Here is an 18,662-nt window from a genome sequence, read left to right as displayed (position 1 = left end):
ATGGCTTTCAATGGTGTAAAAGAGTTATACCCTAAGGCCACCTTTGACGTGTGCGATTGAACAGCTATGGACCGCAAATCTGAAAAACCCATTAAAATGAGTGTCCTCGGCTCTATTGAATGTATCTTGTTTAAATGCAGTTGCTGTACCCTCTGAGGTTTACCTGAAGTTTAAAGAGACATTATTCTGACCAAGTTTGCAACGGGAGCTCTAGAAGCTTGTTGCATTTCTTTTTCCTCCGAGGGTGCTGAGAATTAGGGGCACAAATCTGTCACAATCTCCTTCTCTTTTTACAGCAGATTCTCCAAGATTTGAAAACCCGGTCTTATCTTCAGAACTCTCCCCGCAGGACTCATTTCATGACATAAGGGGATCTCTGCTGTTGCATACATCTTTACACGAGATTACTAAATATAAATCAATGTCCTCAAAAATGGCATTTCTGGAGGGCTTTATTTATGGGAAAGTTGAGCATGCTATCGAAACGCTCTTAAGAGAAGAGTGATGGTGCTTCTGGTATTTCTCTGAATTTTGTTTCACACCGCAAAGTCTGCATAGCCTGTCAACACGTAGGAGCCCACTACAAGCACCTGACACCTCCAAAGTAGGGAGTTGGCTCATCCTCAGCCTAAGCATAAAATCACATACTGCTTTAAAACCATGTCTAATATATTATTTAAATTTAGTTTTTGTGGCTAGGTGATCAATACACCTGTTTTTATCCCAATGAAATGCTTTTTGGCCAAACTCTTTAATCGCAGCTCCCAATTCAGTTGGGAGTTCTAGCTTAAAAGCAATCACCTTAAAGAAAGCAAACACTTCATCTTCAAACTTGATAAATGTTGGGGTTTTGTATCCTTGTTTTTTGCCATAGTTAGAAGCAGGACAGTATCGTTGTTTCTTCTTTGGCCATATTCAATAATTTCAAATAAAAATATCCTTTGTTAATTTTCCATTTTGTCAAAAAGGAAAACAAACCTAATTCACACTGAATGGCTTATCGCCAGATTTTTCCCTCCAGTTGATGTAACCAATTTACCTCTTTTTCAAGATATGGTTCCAGTCCGTAAAGTAGGCCTGGGACTATTCTTGATTTATATAGTTTAACCATAGCTGGAATAGAGAAGCTGCCTTTATGGCCCACAAAGGCTCTAATAACTCTACCTTTTTTGAGAGTTCTTGAACCTGCATAATCACACAATGCTTCAATCTGCAATTTCACATGAATTGGGACACCCAGGTATAAGTACTTCTCAACCACTTTGATTATGGCCTCGTCCAATCTCCATACACATTTCTTAGCTCTCTTCTTCTTTTAACACACATTAATAATCTTGTTTTTTCCAGTGTTAATAATTAGGCCATTAGCCATAGAGTATGAAACAAGCACGTCTAAACTTCTCTGCAGAACCACAGCAGTAGTGTCAAAAATAACTATGTCGTCTGCATAGGCTAGCCAGCCCAATGGGCTGTTATTAATATTAGGAGGGACGTTTTTACAATTTTAAAAGCATTGATGCATATCAAATACAAATAAATTGTATAACAAAGGGGCCATAATGCACCCTTGTTTGTCTGTCTCCCCTTGTTCCCCCCTCCCTGCCTCGTCGCGCCTTGAAACACTTGTGTATAGGCGCGTTACAAATGCCATATCATAACTCCACAATTTGTCATTATATCCTGCGTTACAGTCCCCTTGTGATCCAATTGTACAGTTACACTTGTACCATTATAAAATTGCCTCACCAAATGTAGAATAGATCGATCACAGTCACATTTCAACATTTTCTCCCACAACAATTTCCTGGATTCCTTGTCGAAGGCTTTTGTATAATCAATGAAATATATATACAAAGTGCTTCCAGTTTTCGTAAGACAAATACGCATTAAGAATAGTAGGACGAATATATCGAACAGAGTGCCTATGCCTCTTCTGAATCTCCTTTGCTGTGGGGCCAAAATTGCAGCCTCTTTCACCCATATATTCAATTTCTGGAGCAAACAAGTGGGAAACATTTTTGAGATACTATCAGACAGTGCTAGCATTCTATAATTGGATGGTTCCGAGCGTGTACCCTTTTTTTAAGAATGGGAATTAAGATTGCCCTTTTCCAAGACTCAGGAATCGAACCTCGTGTTGCAAATTTCCTCTTGATTTTTATTTATTGTGGTAGGTATACCATCTGGTCCAGGTGCTCTCAGCATCTTAAGACCCTTTATGATAAGTAAGAAGTCATCTTCATCCAACGTAAACCAACTACCATCATATCTCGGGTATATGCAATCAACATCTTTTCCTCCCATCGCTATTTCATTGCAATTGTCATTTTTAAAATATACATTTTCAACAGTCTCAATCTACTCCATCTCCAATATCAAGTTAGTTTCCATTACTTTAAAAAAAAAATTATTTACCAGGTACCAAAATTCTTGCTGTCATTAGATAATAGTGCATCAGAGATTAGATTCCAATCAGCACTGAATTGAGATTGTTTGTAGGATCTAATCCAGTTTTAGTATTGTTGTTAATTTAGCGATAGTTCTCTTGCCCTCACTCCTGCGCTGTCGATTTTATTTTCTTAGCTTCCTAATCGCTACCCGATTTTGTTTTCTCTTCTCAGCTATATTAATCTCAAAGTTTTTATCATACACTTTTGTAACAGGATGCGTTTTTGCCCCCATACTCCCTGTGTAGAGCTTAGCACTCCCAAGGCCCTCAGTAATAGCTCTGATGCCCTCCCTCAGATTAAAACTACAATTTTCAAAATTTAAATCTGAGTTTTCCACAAATTCATACACACAGGTATTAAACACCTTAATGTTTTCCACCGTCCAGTTTAACCTATTACCTTGCTTGTTACTAGAGACGTGACTAAGCATAGGGCTACAAAGGAAGCTCTGTTGTATCCTTATGTTTACCTTCAATATGGCGTGGTCACAACTATTATTGTAGACTGTGGAATACATCTCCACCAATTTAGGCAGTGATACAGATACAAAAATGTAGTCAATTCTTGATTTAGACTCCCCTCTTGACCATGTATACATTTCTCTTCTTTTTTTAAAATTGATATTATCTATGGCGTTTTTTCAACGTCAGTGAATTACATATTCCATGTATGATATGATATAATATGGCATTTATAACATGCCTATACACAAGTGTTTCAAGGCGCGACCAAGCCCAAGTCAAAAAACCAAGGACATGATTTGGAATACATATATTGTAAATTCCCCAATTTTTCATTAGTAAGCGAGGACTTGGAGCATGTTTGATTGAAATCACCCACAACTATAGACAATTTACCCTCGTCCTGACATACCCAGTGAGTTAATAATATGTTTACATATGACTGGATCTCCATTGTCATTAAGCCATCTGGTGGATCATACACATTAATCAGTAAAAGTGCAACTCTTTTGTCCTTAACCCAGTATGTCCCTAGAGTGGCTAGAGCATTTTTGTTTCGCAATATGGGTAGGTATTCAACCGGATCAGGTATGTTTTTACACAGGGATTAAACCCTCACTAAGTCGTCCCTTCAATTTATTTTTTGATGCCAGTTTCTGCGCAATCACAAAGCCGTCCATGTAACAAGAATGAATAAGCCATGTCTCCTGCAGACAGAATATGTCAGATTCAAGCATGTGATGTAAGCCGTTATCATAAAGTAGGCCTGGGACTATTCTTGATTTATATAGTTTAACCATAGCTGGAATAGAGAAGCTGCCTTTATGGCCCACAAAGGCTCTAATAACTCTACCTTTTTTGAGAGTTCTTGAACCTGCATAATCACACAATGCTTCAATCTGCAATTTCACATGAATTGGGACACCCAGGTATAAGAACTTCTCAACCACTTTGATTATGGCCTCGTCCAATCTCCATACACATTTCTTAGCTCTCTTCTTCTTTTAACACACATTAATAATCTTGTTTTTTCCAGTGTTAATTATTAGGCCATTAGCCATAGAGTACGAAACAAGCACGTCTAAACTTCCCTGCAGAACCACAGCAGTAGTGTCAAAAATAACTATGTCGTCTGCATAGGCTAGCCAGCCCAATGGGCTGTTATTAATATTAGGAGAGACGTTTTTACAATTTTCAAAGCATTGATGCATATCAAATACAAATAAATTGTATAACAAAGGGGCCATAACGCACCCTTGTTTGTCTGTCTCCCCTTGTTCCCCCCTCCCTGCCTCGTCGCGCCTTGAAACACTTGTGTATAGGCGTGTTACAAATGACATATCATAACTCCACAATTTGTCATTATATCCTGCGTTACAGTCCCCTTGTGATCCAATCGTACAGTTACACTTGTACCATTATAAAATTGCATCACCAAATGTAGAATAGATCGATCACAGTCACATTTCAACATTTTCTCCCACAACAATTTCCTGGATTCCTTGTCGAAGGCTTTTGTATAATCAATGAAATATATATACAAAGTGCTTCCAGTTTTCGTAAGACAAATACGCATTAAGAATAGTAGGACGAATATATCGAACAGAGTGCCTATGCCTCTTCTGAATCTCCTTTGCTGTGGGGCCAAAATTGCAGCCTCTTTCACCCATATATTCAATTTCTGGAGCAAACAAGTGGGAAACATTTTTGAGATACTATCAGACAGTGCTAGCATTCTATAATTGGATGGTTCCGAGCGTGTACCCTTTTTTTAAGAATGGGAATTAAGATTGCCCTTTTCCAAGACTCAGGAATCGAACCTCGTGTTGCAAATTTCCTCTTGATTTTTATTTATTGTGGTAGGTATACCATCTGGTCCAGGTGCTCTCAGCATCTTAAGACCCTTTATGATAAGTAAGAAGTCATCTTCATCCAACGTAAACCAACTACCATCATATCTCGGGTATATGCAATCAACATCTTTTCCTCCCATCGCTATTTCATTGCAATTGTCATTTTTAAAATATACATTTTCAACAGTCTCAATCTACTCCATCTCCAATATCAAGTTAGTTTCCATTACTTTAAAAAAAAAATTATTTACCAGGTACCAAAATTCTTGCTGTCATTAGATAATAGTGCATCAGAGATTAGATTCCAATCAGCACTGAATTGAGATTGTTTGTAGGATCTAATCCAGTTTTAGTATTGTTGTTAATTTAGCGATAGTTCTCTTGCCCTCACTTCTGCGCTGTCGATTTTATTTTCTTAGCTTCCTAATCGCTACCCGATTTTGTTTTCTCTTCTCAGCTATATTAATCTCAAAGTTTTTATCATACACTTTTGTAACAGGATGCGTTTTTGCCCCCATACTCCCTGTGTAGAGCTTAGCACTCCCAAGGCCCTCAGTAATAGCTCTGATGCCCTCCCTCAGATTAAAACTACAATTTTCAAAATTTAAATCTGAGTTTTCCACAAATTCATACACACAGGTATTAAACACCTTAATGTTTTCCACCGTCCAGTTTAACCTATTACCTTGCTTGTTACTAGAGACGTGACTAAGCATAGGGCTACAAAGGAAGCTCTGTTGTATCCTTATGTTTACCTTCAATATGGCGTGGTCACAACTATTATTGTAGACTGTGGAATACATCTCCACCAATTTAGGCAGTGATACAGATACAAAAATGTAGTCAATTCTTGATTTAGACTCCCCTCTTGACCATGTATACATTTCTCTTCTTTTTTTAAAATTGATATTATCTATGGCGTTTTTTCAACGTCAGTGAATTACATATTCCATGTATGATATGATATAATATGGCATTTATAACATGCCTATACACAAGTGTTTCAAGGCGCGACCAAGCCCAAGTCAAAAAACCAAGGACATGATTTGGAATACATATATTGTAAATTCCCCAATTTTTCATTAGTAAGCGAGGACTTGGAGCATGTTTGATTGAAATCACCCACAACTATAGACAATTTACCCTCGTCCTGACATACCCAGTGAGTTAATAATATGTTTACATATGACTGGATCTCCATTGTCATTAAGCCATCTGGTGGATCATACACATTAATCAGTAAAAGTGCAACTCTTTTGTCCTTAACCCAGTATGTCCCTAGAGTGGCTAGAGCATTTTTGTTTCGCAATATGGGTAGGTATTCAACCGGATCAGGTATGTTTTTACACAGGGATTAAACCCTCACTAAGTCGTCCCTTCAATTTATTTTTTGATGCCAGTTTCTGCGCAATCACAAAGCCGTCCATGTAACAAGAATGAATAAGCCATGTCTCCTGCAGACAGAATATGTCAGATTCAAGCATGTGATGTAAGCCGTTATCATAAAGTAGGCCTGGGACTATTCTTGATTTATATAGTTTAACCATAGCTGGAATAGAGAAGCTGCCTTTATGGCCCACAAAGGCTCTAATAACTCTACCTTTTTTGAGAGTTCTTGAACCTGCATAATCACACAATGCTTCAATCTGCAATTTCACATGAATTGGGACACCCAGGTATAAGAACTTCTCAACCACTTTGATTATGGCCTCGTCCAATCTCCATACACATTTCTTAGCTCTCTTCTTCTTTTAACACACATTAATAATCTTGTTTTTTCCAGTGTTAATTATTAGGCCATTAGCCATAGAGTACGAAACAAGCACGTCTAAACTTCCCTGCAGAACCACAGCAGTAGTGTCAAAAATAACTATGTCGTCTGCATAGGCTAGCCAGCCCAATGGGCTGTTATTAATATTAGGAGAGACGTTTTTACAATTTTCAAAGCATTGATGCATATCAAATACAAATAAATTGTATAACAAAGGGGCCATAACGCACCCTTGTTTGTCTGTCTCCCCTTGTTCCCCCCTCCCTGCCTCGTCGCGCCTTGAAACACTTGTGTATAGGCGTGTTACAAATGACATATCATAACTCCACAATTTGTCATTATATCCTGCGTTACAGTCCCCTTGTGATCCAATCGTACAGTTACACTTGTACCATTATAAAATTGCATCACCAAATGTAGAATAGATCGATCACAGTCACATTTCAACATTTTCTCCCACAACAATTTCCTGGATTCCTTGTCGAAGGCTTTTGTATAATCAATGAAATATATATACAAAGTGCTTCCAGTTTTCGTAAGACAAATACACATTAAGAATAGTAGGACGAATATATTGAACAGAGTGCCTATGCTTCTTCTGAATCTCCTTTGCTGTGGGGCCAAAATTGCAGCCTCTTTCACCCATATATTCAATTTCTGGAGCAAACAAGTGGGAAACATTTTTGAGATACTATCAGACAGTGCTAGCATTCTATAATTGGATGGTTCTGAGCGTGTACCCTTTTTTTAAGAATGGGAATTAAGATTGCCTTTTTCCAAGACTCAGGAATCGAACCTTGTGTTGCAAATTTCCTCTTGATTTTTATTTATTGTGGTAGGTATACCATCTGGTCCAGGTGCTCTCAGCATCTTAAGACCCTTTATGATAAGTAAGAAGTCATCTTCATCCAACGTAAACCAACTGCCATCATATCTCGGGTATATGCAATCAACATCTTTTCCTCCCATCGCTATTTCATTGCAATTGTCATTTTTAAAATATAAATTTTCAACAGTCTCAATCTACTCCATCTCCAATATCAAGTTAGTTTCCATTACTTTAAAAAAAAAATTATTTACCAGGTACCAAATTTCTTGCTGTCATTAGATAATAGTGCATCAGAGATTAGATTCCAATCAGCACTGAATTGAGATTGTTTGTAGGATCTAATCCAGTTTTAGTATTGTTGTTAATTTAGCGATAGTTCTCTTGCCCTCACTCCTGCGCTGTCGATTTTATTTTCTTAGCTTCCTAATCGCTACCCGATTTTGTTTTCTCTTCTCAGCTATATTAATCTCAAAGTTTTTATCATACACTTTTGTAACAGGATGCGTTTTTGCCCCCATACTCCCTGTGTAGAGCTTAGCATTCCCAAGGCCCTCAGTAATAGCTCTGATGCCCTCCCTCAGATTAAAACTACAATTTTCAAAATTTAAATCTGAGTTTTCCACAAATTCATACACAACACCTTAATGTTTTCCACCGTCCAGTTTAACCTATTACCTTGCTTGTTACTAGAGACGTGACTAATCATAGGGCTACAAAGGAAGCTCTGTTGTATCCTTATGTTTACCTTCAATATGGCGTGGTCACAACTATTATTGTAGACTGTGGAATACATCTCCACCAATTCAGGCAGTGATACAGATACAAAAATGTAGTCAATTCTTGATTTAGACTCCCCTCTTGACCATGTATACATTTCTCTTCTTTTTTTAAAATTGATATTATCTATGGCGTTTTTTCAACGTCAGTGAATTACATATTCCATGTATGATATGATATAATATGGCATTTATAACATGCCTATACACAAGTGTTTCAAGGCGCGACCAAGCCCAAGTCAAAAAACCAAGGACATGATTTGGAATACATATATTGTAAATTCCCCAATTTTTCATTAGTAAGCGAGGACTTGGAGCATGTTTGATTGAAATCACCCACAACTATAGACAATTTACCCTCGTCCTGACATACCCAGTGAGTTAATAATATGTTTACATATGACTGGATCTCCATTGTCATTAAGCCATCTGGTGGATCATACACATTAATCAGTAAAAGTGCAACTCTTTTGTCCTTAACCCAGTATGTCCCTAGAGTGGCTAGAGCATTTTTGTTTCGCAATATATGGGTAGGTATTCAACCGGATCAGGTATGTTTTTACACAGGGATTAAACCCTCACTAAGTCGTCCCTTCAATTTATTTTTTGATGCCAGTTTCTGCGCAATCACAAAGCCGTCCATGTAACAAGAATCAATAAGCCATGTCTCCTGCAGACAGAATATGTCAGATTCAAGCATGTGATGTAAGCCGTTATCATAAAGTAAAGATCAAAAACCATGCAAATTCCAAGACAACAGCTTGATAGTTTCCTTTTTTAACATAAGCAGGGCATACTCCTTATTTCATTGTGAAGAAGGCAATAGTTTCCCTAATTTGTCATGGAGTGCTGACTTAAAGGCTTCTAGTTTCAGTTCCCATTGCGAGATCTCCTTTGCCAAATCCATCTTGACTGTCTCTAAATTACTTAATTTTTTTAACTTCCAGTTGAATTAGCCATAATTGTTTGCATTGGTATTACCTCAAAGCCGTTAAGTTTAAGCACTGCCGCATGGGTTAACCCATATTCCACAAACAGGGGTGAAAAAAGTGGACAATAGACCAATTTAGATCAGTAGCAGACCCGGTAGTTCCACTAATAATATATCTCTTGAGGAGATTATTGACAATTGTGGAATACTTTGCAGCACTTTCAGCACTATTTATAAATGGGCTTAAATGTGTTGCCTCAGATTCCAGTATTTTTAGCTTAGAGACATTAAAAATATAAAGTTTCACTGTACATAAATCCAGCGTATTACATTCCCCCTTGTCATTTCAGTGCGTACACTTGGGCACAATCCATAGTTCCCATTTCCATACCCTCATTATTTTTTTTATAGCTTGTTCTGAAGAATCACCATGATTATTATCTGACCGCAACCCCGTTTTACCATTAGTATACTTAGTCAGACATTGATAGATGGTTCCCGTAGTCTTGTTACCCCCCACTCTCGGACCTACCTCTATCATGACCTTCGTTTGGTCTATTGCCACTGGATTGGATTAATTTTGTTCCTTAACTCCATTCTATCCCCAATCAATTTCTCTGTAACCATCTCTACTTTCGAGACCTGTATTGCTATTCTTAGCCTTCGCCACTTCCTCTGTCTTTGCAGCCTCCTTTTTTCTCTTTTCTTGTGGGGTGAATATGTATAGTTGTAAGGGGGACTCGGAACCTCTGAGACCCCATGGATCCCATGAGCCCTCGGAACCACATCTAATCATTGGGCAGCATGACGAGAGCCAGGAAAAGGCACAGACAAGGCAACTACCTGAAGTAAAGGAACTGTCGGATGGCACCCCAGGGGAATGGTGGGGACAAACCAGAGACGTCTATCAACCGTCACTGAAAGCCTATGGAAAGGAACACCCGAGCACTATTGTGGACTTCACTATCGGAGGACTTCACAGGCTTCTGTCGTAAAACAGACTTGCTCTATATCAAAGAGTCTATAGACCCGCGACCCGGGGAAATATCGGGTGTCAGCGTTGCAGACGCATTAAAACAGCCGCAAGGCAGTGGGTTTTCCATAAAGCCTTGTTTTACACGTCCAGAAGAAATCAGGGTCTGCGGAGGCACAGTGACCACAAAGGATGCAACAGAGAGCGGGTTGGCACACAAACAAAACTGAAGTAGCCCAACTACTAACGGGCAAAGGATAGCGAACGGGCACATGATAGTGAATGTTCCCAAGTACCCCATGTACCTGCAGGCTGAAATCCCAGGGAGTAGTATGAATATGGCGGGAGGCGTGAGACGAAACGGGAAGCCATTACGTTCCGCTTCCTACGAGGAGAAAGGGGGCGGGACTTGGGGGGTGTTTTATAGATTGCATGCCGGAAATTACTCTGATTGGCTAACTACCCCATGTGTATTTAAGCACCAGCTGGTGAATGAAAGATCGGATCACTTTCGTTTGTATTGTAGAGCCGGACAGACGTGGAGGCAGGAACTTCAAGAAATCTCTGGGCGTATGAAGACTAGGAGCCAGAGACGGCGGAACAAACCCTACTCGTACCTGGCATCAAGGCAAATGAAGATCCTATAGAAGAACTTCTATAAAAAAAAAATGTTGTGCTGATTTAAAACAACTTATTTTTGTGAGTCAAAATAAAGACTGTTTTCAGTTAACTTGAATCCTACCTGCATTTTGTTGTCACAAATTTTGGTGGCAGCGGTGGGATCCAAAACACGCCATGGAAGCTATTATTAAGGCACTCGTGCAGCAACTCGTCCAGGTGCATAGCCCCCAAGCACAGGCGGATCTGCAAACTCTACAGCAGGCGTTACAATTGCAAGCCGCTACCAAAGATGCTCTAAAACAAGTAACTGAAGCCATCGCAGCATCCCGAGGATCCACCTCGGCCCCCACCAACGTGCTACAAAAATACCAACCGGGAGATGACCCGGGGTATTTCTTCACTAACTTTGAAAGGGTCGCCAGGAACTCACAATGGCCAGTGGAGAGGTGGGGTCACTTTATAGCTCCCTTGCTAATGGGACCTATGCAAGGAGCTTATCAGGTTGCCAATCCAAATGGAGAAACAACCTAGGCAGAAATCAAGAGAACCTTTCTGGAAAGAATGGGTGTGGACGAAGAGGCATACCAGCAAAAACTCAAGGAGGCTCGGCTACGGAATGGAGAAACCCCAAGGCAGTTGTATTATAGAATACATGATCTTACAGAGAAGTGGTTAAAACCTGCTACTGGCACTTCACAGGAGATATTAGAGAAAATAAAACTTGAACAGTTCGTGGAAGCACTACCGGCCGCAATGCAGAGATGTGTCCGGCAGCATCATATGCCTAGCCTAAATGAAGCCGTTGACATTGCAACCGCATTCCAAAACGCAGGAGGAGTGAGGACAGCCCCTTTGGATGTCATCAAGACAACTCCCACCAAGCTTACAGTGCCCATAGAACCTAAAGTACCGAAACCAGACAACAGAAGCCCCACATGGCCTATTTCTACCAGACAGCCACAGTGTTTTGATTGTGCTGAGTGGGGGCACATTGCCAGGTTTAGCCCCAGAAAACAGAAGACTGAACCAATGGAGATTGGAGCTGCACAAAACAGAGAGTTCCGGAGAAGACGAGAGCCCTACCTGGTTGAGGTCCGGGTTGATGGAGTGCCTAGACATGGTCTTCTCGACAGTGGGAGCGAGCAGACTGCCATCCGGCCAGCCATAAGTGAATCAGGAAAATGGGGGAACACGTGATACCAATAAAATGTGTGCATGGGGATATTAAAACCTACCCAGCTAAACAGGTTACGCTAGAGGTTAATGGAGTCAGTTCCCAGATGGAGGTAGCAGTGATGCCACACCCACCCGCACCCGTCCTAATAGGAACAGACCTTCCAAGCTTCCAAGAGTGTGTTGCATACAAAGAATGGTTAAAAGAGGACAGTTTTCTCAGGCGGAAGTCTCACCCGTTAACAATAAGGCAATGAGGAAAAGCCAGAGGGAAGTTCGGGAAGAAAAGAAGAAATGGGTGGAGAGTTTCAGTGGCCTGGTTGACTGGATTCCAGAGGGCAACAGGGTATCATTCAGAAGCAAAACACTAACAGATCCTACGCTGAAAAATGTAAGGGAAGAAGCCGTTAATGGATCCAAAAACCCCACCACCTATCCAAGGTTTAAATTTGTAAGGGGACTCTTGCATAGAATAACCAAAGACAAGAATGGCCTAGAAACCGAACAACTATTGGTGCCTACAAGTTTCCGGTCTGCTATAGTAAAATTGGCCCATGATGAAAGGACTGGAGGACACATGGCCAAAGAAAAAACCCTGGATAAAATCACGAAGAGGTTTTATGGGCCATGAGTATATCGAGAAGTGGCAAAATATTGCGAAGAATGCCCCACGTGCCAAAAGACCAGTCCGGTAAAACCTCCCCGCGCACCCCTACATTCCATCCCTCTGATAAGGGAACCATTTGACCGAATAGTTACGGACATATTTGGGCCCTTAGAGCCCAACAGTCATGGTTACCAGTATTTGTTGGTAATGGTAGACTATGCCACAAGGTATACGGAAGCTTTTCCCATGAGAGGAATTAGTGCCGTACAAGCATGCAATCAACTAATACCATTCTTTGCAAGAGTTGGTATTCCGGCAGAAATAGTGATGGACCAGGGCTGGAATTTTGTCTCTGGGTAATGCGCAGGGTATGCCAACAGTTACACATCAAACAACTGCGTACCTCCATATACCATCCCCAGACTGACGGACTAGTGGAGCGCTACAATAAAACAATCAAGCAGATGCTAAAAGAAATAACGCCACCATCTGGGAAGGACTGCGAACGGGCAGTACCCTGGGTTCTCATGATACTAAGAGATACTCCCCAGTCTTCAACAGGATTCTTGCCCTTCGAGTTACTGTTTGGCCATTGGCCTAGAACAGTTTTGGATATTGCCAAGAGTGAGTGGGAGGAACAAGAAGACATAACGCACCTCACAGACTATGTAATGAACCTGCAGTCTATCTAAATTAAGAGAATTAGCTATAGAGAATTTAGGCCCATATCAATTAGAGCAAAAGAAATATTACAACAGAAAATCCAGGGTACGCTCCTTCAAGGTGGGAGACAATGTTTTGGTGCTATTACCAACCAGTCATAACAAGATGCTGGCACAGTGGAGAGGTCGATACAAGATCGGAGCGGTATTGGGACCCGTGAATTACCTGGTGGAACAACCGGACAGGAGAGAGAAAACTCAAAATTATCAGATAAATCTTCTTAAAGAGTGGAAGGAACCCGAAAAGGAGACTAAACTGGTTACGTTAACTGACGTAGAAGTCCCAGAAATGGCCTTTGATACAGTACAGTGGGGTTCTCAACTCAACATGTCAGAGAAAAAGGAATTGGAAGAACATTTATACCCCTTACGAAGTGTGTTCTCTTTCTACCCTGGAAGGCCCCCCCTAGTGGAACATAAAATTGAAACAGAAGCCGGAAAAACAGTCCGAGTCCCTCCCTATCGCCTTCCGGAATCAAAAAAGAAAGCTGTGCAAGCAGAAGTCGAGGAAATGGTACGACTAGGTGTAATAGAACCCTCCAGTAGTCATTGGAGTTCTCCCATAATCTTGGTTCCAAAGCCAGATGGTAGTACCAGGTTTTGTATGGATTATAGGAAGTTGAATTCCATCTCCACCTACCAAGCTTACCCAATGCTTCGAATAGATGAACTCATAGAACAGTTATGATCCGCTCAATTCATTAGCACCATTAACCTAACAAAAGGGGTTATACCACTTCACCGTGCTGCCATTCGGGTTACATGGGGCACCGGCAATGTTCCAAGCACTAATGAATCAAGTATTAAGACCCCACAACCAATATAGTGCCGCCTACTTGGATGATATTATCATCTATAGTAGAACCTGGAAGGAACACCTGAACCACCTGAAGGCAGTTATCAATGCATTAAAAGAAGCAGCACTGAATATAAAACCTAAGAAGACCATACTAGCGGCCAATCACACCAAGTATCTGGGTTACCTTGTCGGGAACAGGGTTGTTAGACCTCAACTGGACAAAATAGAGGCGATTGAGAAATTACAAATGCCATGTAACAGGAAACAAGTGAGGGCGTTTCTGCGATTCATCGGCTATTATCGGAAATTCATACCTAAATTTTGTGACAATTGCTAGTCCGTTGACAGAAGCATTTAAGACTTCATGCAGAAGTGATGTGTCATTGGATAGGAAAGCGGTAAACACTTTTTTTTGCCTAAAAAGAATCATATCAGCCCATCCAGTCTTAAGATGTCCTGATTTTGAAAAAGAGTTTTTTGTGCAAACGGATGCATCGGGAATTGGTCTGGGTGCCGTGATATCTCCGTGATATCTCTAGGAGTGCAGTCCAATTTGCAACCTGTCGCCTTTATTAGCCGTAAGTTGTTACCACACAAGATATCATACTCCACCATCGAAAAAGAGTGTTTGGCAATCAAATGGGCCATAGAAACCCTGAGGTATTATTTAGATGGCAGACAATTTACAGTGTTTACCGATCATGCCCCTCTGCAGTGGTTAGCTACCAACAAAGACTCAAACCAAAGGATTTTGAGGTGGTTCCTCACGCTACAGGAGTTTTGTTTCCACACAGTGCACTAACCGGCCTCATTTCAAATAATTCCAGACTACTTATCTAGAAATGCAGATCGACCCGATCGGCTCGACGCTTCGGGGTTGTGTGTAAGGGGGACTCGGAACCTCTGAGACCCCATGGATCCCATGAGCCCTCGGAACCACATCTAATCATTGGGCAGCATGACGAGAGCTGGGAAAAGGCACAGACAAGGCAACTACCTAAAGCAGAGGAACTGTCGGATGACACCCCAGGGGAATGGTGGGGACAAACCAGAGACGTCTATCAACCGTCACTGAAAGCCTATGGAAAGGAACACCCGAGCACAATAACGGAGGACTTCACGGGCTTCTGTGGTAAAACAGACTCGCTCAATATCAAAGAGCCTGTAGACCCGCGACCCGGGGAAATATCGGGTGTCAGCGTTGCAGATGAATTAAAACAGCCGCGAGGCAGCAGTTTTTCCATAAAGCACCGTTTTACACTTCCAGGAGAAAGCAGGATCTGCGGAGGTGCCGTGGCCACGAAGGATGCAACAGGGAGCGGGTTGGCACACAAACAAAACTCAAGAAGCCCAACAACTAATGGGCACAGGATATCGAACGGGCACATGATAGTGAACGTTCCCAAGTACCCCACGTACCTGCAGGCTGAAATCCTGGGGAGTAGTATGAATATGGCGGGAGGCGCGAGACGAAACGGGAAGCCATTACATTCCGCTTCCTACGAGGAGAAAGGGGGTGGAGCTTGGGGGGAGTTTTATAGATTGCATGCCGGAAATTACTCTGATTGGCTAACTACCCCATGCCTATTTAAGCAACAGCTGGTGAATGAAAGATCAGATCACTTTTGTTTATATTGTAGAGCCGGACAGACGTGGAAGCAGGAACTTTGGGAAATCCCTGGGCATATGAAGACTAGGAGCCAGAGACGGTGGGACAAACCCTACTCCTACCAGGCATCAAGGCAAATGAATATCCTATAGAAGAACTTCTATACAAAAAAACATTTGTGCTGATTTAAAACAACTTATTTTCGTGAGTCAAAATAAAGACTGTTTTAAGTTTGTTGTCACAATAGTCAAAACTTTAAATTTCAATATTTTTATAATTAGATTCAGTGGAAGCATTTGACAAAGCATTGTTCTTACTACAATTCAGAACTTCCAGTTCTGGTTCCATCATAATTAAGTCAGCCTCACCTTGTTTTTCAATTAGGTCAATCTTGTGTGTCCGAGTGTGTACAATGCTAATTAGCTCACCCTCGGAATTCAAGCCACTATTAAAAATAATAATATCCACAATTTTACTTGAAATAATCAGTAATTCCTTTTGATATGAACTAATTTTTTGTTTCTTCTTTGGCCATATTCAATAATTTCAAATAAAAATATCCTTTGTTAATTTTCCATTTTGTCAAAAAGGAAAACAAACCCAATTCACACTGAATGGCTTCTATCAGAACACATTGTGGTAACCCCAACAAGCATCGCCAGATTTTTCCCTCCAGTTGATGTAACCAATTTACCTCTTTTTCAAGATATGGTTCCAGTCCGTAAAGTATGCCTGGGACCATTCTTGATTTATAGAGTTTAACCATAGCTGGAATAGAGAAGCTGCCTTTATGGCCCACAAAGGCTCTAATAACTCTACATTTTTTTAGAGTTCTTGAATCTGCATAGTTACACAATGCTTCAATCTGCAGTTTCGCATGAATTGGGACACCCAGGTATAAGTACTTCTCAACCACTTCGATAATGGCCTCGTCCAATCTCCATACACATTTCTTAGCTCTCTTCTTCTTTTAACCCACATTAATAATCTTGTTTTTTCCAGTGTTAATTATTAGGCCATTAGCGATAGAGTATGAAACAAGCACGTCTAAACTTCTCTGCAGACCCACAGCAGTAGCGTCAAAAATAATTCTGTCGTCTGCATAGGCTAGCCAGCCCAATGGGCTGCTATTAATATTAGGAGGGATGTTTTTACAATTTTCAAAGCATTGATGCATATCAGATGCAAATAAATTGTATAACACAGGGACCATAACGCACGCTTGTTTAACACCACAATTTGTCATTATGTCCCGTGTAATAGTCCCCTTGTGATTCAATCATACAGCTACACTTTTACCATTTTAAAATTACCTCACCAAATGTAGAATAGATTGATCACAGCCACATTTCAACATTTTCTCCCACAACAATTTCTTGGATTCTGTGTCAAAGGCTTTTGTATAATCAATGAAATATATATACAAAGTGCTTCCAGTTTTCGTAAGACAAATACACATTACGTATAGTAGGACGAATATATTGAACAGAGTGCCTATGCCTCTAGAGAATCTCCTTTGCTGTGGGGCCAAAATTGCACCCTCTTTCAACCATATATTCAATTTCTGGAGCAAACAAGTGGCAAACATTTTTGAGATAACTATTAGACAGTGCTAGCATTCTATAATTGGATGGTTCCGAGTGTGTACCCTTTTTTTAAGAATGGGAATTAAGAAAGCCTTTTTCCAAGACTTAGGAATCGAACGTTAGGTATAGCATCTGATCCAGGTGCTCTCAACATCTTAAGGTCCTTTATGTTAAGTAAGATGTCATCCTCATCCAACGTAAACCAACTACCATCATATCTCGGGTATATGCAATCAACATCTATTCCTCCCATCCCTATTTCATTGCAATTGTCATTTTTAAAATATAAGTTTTCAACAGTCTCAATCTACTCCATCTCCAATATCAAGTTAGTTTCCATTACTTTAAAAGAAACATATATTTACCAGGTAGCAAATGTCTTGCTATCATTAGATAATAGTGCCTCAGAGGTTAGATTCTAATTAGCAATCTATTGAGATTGTTTGTAGGACCTAATCCAGTTTTTGAGTACTGTTGTTAATTTAGCGATAGTTCTCTTGCCCTCACTCGTGCGTTCTCGATTTTATTTTCTTAGCTTCCTAATCGCTACCTGATTTTGTTTTCTCTTCTCAGCTATATTAATATTAAAGTTTGTATCATACACTTTTGTAACAGGATGTGTTTGTGCCCCCATACTCCCTGTGTAGAGCTTAGCACTCCCGAGACCCTCAATACTAGCTCTGATGCCTTCCCTCAGATTAAAACTACAATTTTCAAAATTCAAATCCGAGTTTTCCACAAATTCATACACAAAGGTATTAAACACCTTAATGTGTTCCACCGTCCAGTTTAACCTATTACCCTGCTTGTTACTAGAGACGTGACTAAGCATAGGGTTACAAAGGAAGCTCTGTTGTATCCTTAAGTTTACCTTCAATATGGCATGGTCACAACTATTATTGAAGACTGTGGAATGCATTTCCACCAATTCAGCCAGTGATTCAGATACAAAAATGTAGTCAATTCTTGATTTCGACTCCCCTCTTGACCATGTTTACATTTCTTTTCTTTTTTTTAAATTGATATTATCTATGGTGTTTTTTCAACATCAGTGAATTACATATTCAATGTATGATATGATATAATATGGCATTTATAACATGCCTATACACAAGTGTTTCAAGGCGCGACCAAGCTCAAGTCACCTCCTGATGCAGAAGCAGAGGGCGAAGAGAGTGACAGCAGCAGTTCTCCCATAATAGCCTAGCCGTGCAGGCCATGAGCCCATGGAGGTATTTTTTTTTTCTCAACATCCACGCAGGTGGGTGTTGTTGTGCACCCTGTCCTCGAACCTCCTGGGTGGCCTCCCCCCCCCGCCAATTCGGAACCCCACCACACACCACCCAAGGTAAGATACAACACAGCCCATATTGCAACCCGGGGCATAGTGGAGCGCACATTCGGAGTGCTCAAGTCACGCTTTCGCTCCCTTGACCGCTCTGGTGGGCAGCTGCTATACGCGACCCCAGTAGTGTGCAGGATCATAGTGGCAGCATGTGTC

This window comes from Ambystoma mexicanum, chromosome 7p, assembly GCF_040938575.1.
Source record: "Ambystoma mexicanum isolate Mex_15411 chromosome 7p, UKY_AmexF1_1, whole genome shotgun sequence".
NCBI classification, from domain to species: Eukaryota; Metazoa; Chordata; class Amphibia; order Caudata; family Ambystomatidae; genus Ambystoma; species Ambystoma mexicanum.
Note: the sequence above shows the minus strand (reverse complement) of the source record.